The sequence below is a fragment of the Lottia gigantea genome (genome assembly GCF_000327385.1).
Source record: "Lottia gigantea unplaced genomic scaffold LOTGIsca_77, whole genome shotgun sequence".
Classification (NCBI taxonomy): domain Eukaryota; kingdom Metazoa; phylum Mollusca; class Gastropoda; family Lottiidae; genus Lottia; species Lottia gigantea.
The window spans coordinates 802161-809425 of NW_008710566.1; positions in this window are offsets into that span (position 1 = coordinate 802161).

Here is a 7265-nt window from a genome sequence, read left to right on the forward strand (position 1 = left end):
ATAATTACTTTCAGCATATTATATATAAAAGTTAGTGAAATAACAATAATTACTTTCAGCATATTTTATATAAAAGTAAGTGAAATTACAATAATTACTTTCGGCATATTTTATATAAAAGTAAGTGAAATTACAATAATTACTTTCAGCATATTTTATATAAAAGTAAGTGAAATAACAATTATTACTTTCGGCATATTTTATATAAAAGTAAGTGAAATAACAATTATTACTTTCGGCATATTTTATATAAGTTAGTGAAATTACAATAATTACTTTCAGCATATTTTATATAAAAGTAAGTGAAATAACAATTATTACTTTCGGCATATTTTATATAAAAGTAAGTGAAATAACAATTATTACTTTCGGCATATCTTATATAAAAGTAAGTGAAATAACAATTATTACTTTCGGCATATCTTATATAAGTTAGTGAAATAACAATAATTACTTTCGGCATATTATATATATAAGTTAGTGAAATTACAATAATTACTTTCGGCATATTATATATATAAGTTAGTGAAATTACAATAATTACTTTCGGCATATTATATATATAAGTTAGTGAAATTACAATAATTACTTTCGGCATATTATATATATAAGTTAGTGAAATTACAATAATTACTTTCAGCATATTTTATATAAAAGTAAGTGAAATTACAATAATTACTTTCAGCATATTTTATATAAAAGTAAGTGAAATAACAATTATTACTTTCGGCATATTTTATATAAGTTAGTGAAATAACAATAATTACTTTCAGCATATTATATATAAAAGTTAGTGAAATAACAATAATTACTTTCAGCATATTTTATATAAAAGTAAGTGAAATTACAATAATTACTTTCGGCATATTTTATATAAAAGTAAGTGAAATTACAATAATTACTTTCAGCATATTTTATATAAAAGTAAGTGAAATAACAATTATTACTTTCGGCATATTTTATATAAAAGTAAGTGAAATAACAATTATTACTTTCGGCATATTTTATATAAGTTAGTGAAATAACAATAATTACTTTCGGCATATTTTATATAAAAGTAAGTGAAATAACAATTATTACTTTTGGCATATTTTATATAAAAGTAAGTGAAATAACAATTATTACTTTTGGCATATTTTATATAAAAGTAAGTGAAATAACAATTATTACTTTTGGCATATTTTATATAAAAGTAAGTGAAATAACAATTATTACTTTTGGCATATTTTATATAAAAGTAAGTGAAATAACAATTATTACTTTTGGCATATTTTATATAAAAGTAAGTGAAATAACAATTATTACTTTTGGCATATTTTATATAAAAGTAAGTGAAATAACAATTATTACTTTCGGCATATTTTATATAAGTTAGTGAAATAACAATAATTACTTTCAGCATATTATATAATATATTAATATAAATGATCAAAAGATTTTTTAGGAACTGAAACCAAAGTATACAAGTTTGTATTTTTTGTTACACTTGGTGTTCGAAGGGTTAAAACTTACCGATCCCTCTTTCTTGTCTTTACAAAGATATAAAGCATGTCCTCGTAATACCACCCATAATGGCTTCCAAGATCTATCACTTGATTTCTAAAATACACAAATAGTAAAATAATATTAGAGGTTATTTCACAGCAGTGCTTTGCAGTTGGCAATTAGGCAAATTTTGTCATGATACCATCAATGTTGTACACTCATTGAATTTCATGAAATAAGATAGTGGACCAAAGCCATATACGCCCACCACGGTATACGGATGGTAAATATTCAAGATTTTGGGGCAAGGGCAATAACTCTGCTTCTAACAGTGAAAATAGCTCAAATTCGAACTTGATCTTTGTTTTATGAATATGTATACACATACCGAATTTCATTTGATTCCATCAAAAAATCTAGTTTTTAGAGCGTTTACAAGCAAATGTTGACAGACGGACGGATCGACGGACCCACAGGGGTGCCAACAATATACATCCACACAGAGAGATGTGGGTGTATAAAAATGGAGATTTACATCTTACTTCTCAGCTTATCAGCACAATAGATCAAAATGGAGTTTAATGCCCTACTGTTCAGAATCTTATTGAGCACAAATGAAATAAAACCAAGATTTATGTGGTACTGTTCTGTTCTGTTGACAGACGGACGGATCGACGGACCCACAGGGGTGCCAACAATATACATCCACACAGAGAGATGTGGGTGTATAAAAATGGAGATTTACATCTTACTTCTCAGCTTATCAGCACAATAGATCAAAATGGAGTTTAATGCCCTACTGTTCAGAATCTTATTGAGCACAAATGAAATAAAACCAAGATTTATGTGGTACTGTTCTGAGCACACATATGAAAAAAATGGAATTTTACATCCTTTTTTTTCTGTATCTTATTTAGCACACATGATATAAAAATGTCTTTTATGTCCTACACAGTCCCCAAGCCGCCAAAGTCCGACGGGGGGATTCGGCGATGGGCTTTTCCCCGCTTCGCTCGCCGCTACTGAGGGAATCCCGGTTGGTTTCTTTTCCTCCGCTTAGTGATATTCTTAAGTTCCGCGGGTAATCTTGCTCGATCCCAGGCCGGTGATAAGGAAGGTAACAAATATGGAACCAATACACTTACCTTTCCATCTGTAACAGCTGTTTTGGATAGTAACAAACCCTCTTTCGTAACATGGGGTAGAGGGCTTTCTGGTGGTTCTTGAGGCTCTGTAGCTTCCAAAATACTGGGGGTCTGATCAATAGAAATAAATAATTATCATTTAAATATAATATTTTCATAGTTAAAAAATAGTGCTCAATACAGTCATGTATATCAATTGTAGAGTGATATATATATGATTATTATTTAAATACGAACTTGGGTTGCATGGGAACCTCACACACTAAACTACAGGAGCACTAGCAAATAAAAACACTCGTTGGATTGCAGTTGACATGAGCAGAGCAAAGCAAATCTTACAGTATCTCTTCTTTTCCCTCAAATTCAAGGAATACTAAATCTTTCTTACTTTATTCTTAAAGGGATTGTAAAGAGGTTTTCTAATTTTTTTATGTGTATCCAGTACACTGATATCATCAATTTGCACTATTCCAATTTTCAATCAGACATCTGTGGTTTTTGCACTAAAATTAAGTGTTTGATCAAGTCACTAATTGCAAAGGGCCTATAAAGCATTTGTGATAAGTGATATCATTAAACACCTCTTTTTGTGGAATTGCAGGAACCACAGACGTCTAAGTGAAGTGGCGCAAATAAGTGCTATCTTTACAATCCCTTTAACTTAAAGAGTTGGATGAAAACAACTTTTTATTACATGCCAAATAGATGTGCCCAGGAACCAAAATTAAAAAAAAAAAAAAACAAATTGAGATCTCTGTTAAGATTCACAAAATTTTGCAGAAAAATAAGGTTTCCTATTTTGAAAATCAAAAATCAAGAAACCTTGATAAGGCCCAAATCAGCACCAAGTCAACCTTCAACCTTTTAACAAAAATAACTATAGTATACTAAAAACTGTGACAATAAGAAAGCTATATGCTGGCTATGAAAGCTAGGTATAGGCTACATGTGTAGAACTATGTATTGGCTAAAAAAAGCTATGTGTAGGTTATAAGAGCCATGTGTAGATTATAAAGCTATGTGTAGGTTATAAAGCTATGTGTAGGCTAAAGAAGCTATGTGTAGATTATAAGAGCTATGTGTAGGCTATAAGAGCTATGCATAGGCTAAAGAAGCTATGTGTAGGCTACAAGAGCTATGTGTAGGCTACAAGAGCTATGTGTAGGCTACAAGAGCTATGTGTAGGTTATAAGAGCTATGTGTAGGTTATAAGAGCTATGTGTAGGCTAAAGAAGCTATGTGTAGGCTAAAGAAGCTATTTGTAGGCTAAAGAAGCTATGTGTTGGCTAAAAAAAACTAGGTTTTGGCTAAAAAAAAGCTATATGTTGACTGAAAAAAGCTAATTTTTGGCTAAAAAAGCTACATATTGGCTATAAAAGCTATGTTGTGGCAGGCAAGAATATCAAATTTTAGAAACATTTTATTACTGGTGCCATGAAACAACATAAATTTCCCACATCTTAAAATGCCAAGGCAATGTGCTGTATATACCCATTAACTAACAAAAAACAAATAATTAGGAGTCCAATGTCACAAAAACACAATCTAGATTCAAATTCTGACAAATGAAAGAGAGCTGAAATCAAGCTCTATCAGCTGATTGACTTTAAATGACTTTAAAGAAATTAAGCTTGATCAGCTGGCAAATTAATTATTTTAATTAAAAATAGAGATCGAATTAAGCTTTATCAGCTAGAGAAGCCAAATATTTAAGACAACTATACAGAGAGCTGAAATTAAGCTCTATCAGCTGATTAAGTTAATATCCAAATGACTTTCAGATAGCTGAAATTAAGCTTGAACAGCTGGCAAATTAATCATTTTAATTACAATAGAGATCGAATTAAGCTTTATCAGCTAGAGAAACCAAATATTTAAGACAACTATACAGAGAGCTGAAATTAAGCTCTATCAGGTGCTAAAGTAAATATTAAAACAACTATATATAGTACTAGTATATAGATTGTTGTAATTGAGCTCTATCAGCTGGTATAGTAAATATTTAGATGACTATGCAGAGAGCTGAAATTAAGCTTTATCAGCTGGTAAAGTATATATCCAGATGACTACATGAGTAAGTTTTTGTGACATTGACGCCAAAATTACAAGAGAATAATACAAACCTCCTGTTTTTCCTTCAGAAAAAAGCAAAAGACAGAAAATGTATAAGCTTAAATATACCAAATTACCAATAGAAATATATATTAAGTTATAGTTTTGCTATGTGATGAGAAATACAAATATTTTAAAGAAGGCTTTGATATTCCTTTTTTAATCTTGCTAAAAGCTTGAAAGAAAGCTTATTGAAAGATTTGCTAAATAGTTTATATTACCACTGAAAGCTTAAATATATTGCAATGAACGATTCGCTATAGTTTTTTTTTATTTTTTGATAGACCTAAAAGCTTAATGTTATCTTGCTAGATTTGCTATATAATTTTAAATAAAGCTGAAAGCTTAAATATATCTCAGTGTGGTATATAGTTTCTGATAGACCTAAAAGCTTAAAGTTCTCTCAATAAAAGATTTCTATATAGTTTTTAATAAACTTGAAAGCTTAAATATCTAAAATTTGCTATATAGTTATATAGACCTAAAAGCTTAATGTTATTTCAATAAATAAATGAATAATTACCTTCTCTCCGAAGAAATTCTTTAATTTTCTTAAGCTAATATTTTTGTTAGGTGGGGTTCTGAAACAAAATAACAGACTTATATTTCATCAAATCATCAAAATTAATTGAGCACCAATTATTCCCCAAAGCCTGTCAGAACCCCTTCCCAATCCAATTATTTTACTCTCAGTCAAATCCTGTCTCATCCCTTCCCAATCCAACCTCTTCCCAATCCATCTCTATTCCCATCATTTCAAATCCTGTCCCAACCTCTTCCCAATCCAACTCTACTCCCACCCATTCAAATCCTGTTCCAACCTCTTCCCAATCCATCTCTATTCCCATCATTTCAAATCCTGTCCCAACCTCTTCCCAATCCAACTCTATTCCAACCAATTCAAATCCTGTCCCAACCTTTTCCCAATCCAACTCTATTCCCATCATTTGAAATCCTCTCACAACCTATTGCCAATCCAACTCTATTCCAACCAATTCAAATCCTGTCCCAACCTCTTCCCAATCCAACTCTATTTCCACCCATTCAAATCCTGTTCCAACCTCTTCCCAATCCATCTCTATTTCCATCATTTCAAATCCTGTCCCAACCTCTTCCCAATCCAACTCTATTTCCACCCATTCAAATCCTGTCCCAACCTTCTCCCAACCCAACTCAATTCCCTCCCATTCAAATCCTGTGCCAACCTCTTCCCAATCCAACTCTATTTCCACCCATTCAAATCCTGTCCCAACCTTTTCCCAACCCAACTCAATTCCCTCCCATTCAAATCCTGTCCCAACCTCTTCCCAATCCAACTCTATTTCCACCCATTCAAATCCTGTCCCAACCTTTTCCCAACCCAACTCAATTCCCTCCCATTCAAATCCTGTCCCAACCTTTTCCCAATCCAACTCTATTCCCACCCATTCAAATCCTGTCCCAACCTCTTCCCAACCCAACTCAATTCCCGCCCATTCAAATCCTGTCCCAACCTCTTCCCAACCCAACTCAATTCCCTCCCATTCAAATCCTGTTCCAACCTCTTCCCAATCCAACTCTATTCCCAAACATTCAAATCCTATCCCAAACCCTCCCAATCCAACTCAACTCCCTTCCCTGTCAAATCCTGTCCCACCCGTTCAAGTCCTATTCAAATCCTGTCCCCACCATCACAGTTAAACCCTGTCCCCCACTAAAATATCCTCTAACTTACTGAGTATCATCCTGAACAGTTTGTTGTTGTTGCTGTTGTTGCTGTTGCTGTTGTTGCTGTTGCTGCTGGGGTATATTCTGATCTACTGCTGTTTGTTGTTGATTTATATTAGACCTATCTTTAGCTGTGGCCATTAAATACGACGTGCGACGATGTAGTTTTAATGTCTCCTCTTCTAAAGACGCTGAAAAATTCACATGAAAGTTCAAAATAAATGCACAAATTGTATCTCTGGAGATTTAAAGCATCTGTTCCCAACTTTTTGGACACTTCCTTAATATACCTCTAAGTTGTTTGCTGTCTCCTGGTGCCCATTGGTCAGCCTTGAGCAAAATGAAGAACACAAAGCTTCAAGTAACAGTTTTAGATTTGAGCATGAATAGTATCAAGTGGGCGTATAAAAAGCAGAGCTCCAGTATCATTTACAAAAAAATCATAGAGACTTGCTTGGTGTTTTCTTGCGGTATTTAATGTGTTGTTCTGATGGAGAGATGGACAGGGTATGGTGTGGAACAGTTTCTACTCGAGATATTACTACACTACCATCACTTGATGACACCACTAAAATATATAAATAGATCAGAAATTAGATGGGAGTTGTACACCATACCTTTCTACAGCTCTTTTTTTTAAGGGAGCAGAGGTGGCTCAGTGAGTTAGACACTTACTCGCTAACCTGAAGGTCCAGGGTTCAATCCCAGCATAGGTCAAGATAATACCTGCGGATTTTTTCAACCTGGTTTCCCCTGTCAGTGATGTAGGTAAGAGGGGCTGACATAGAAAAAGTGTCTAGTCGTTCGGATAAGACA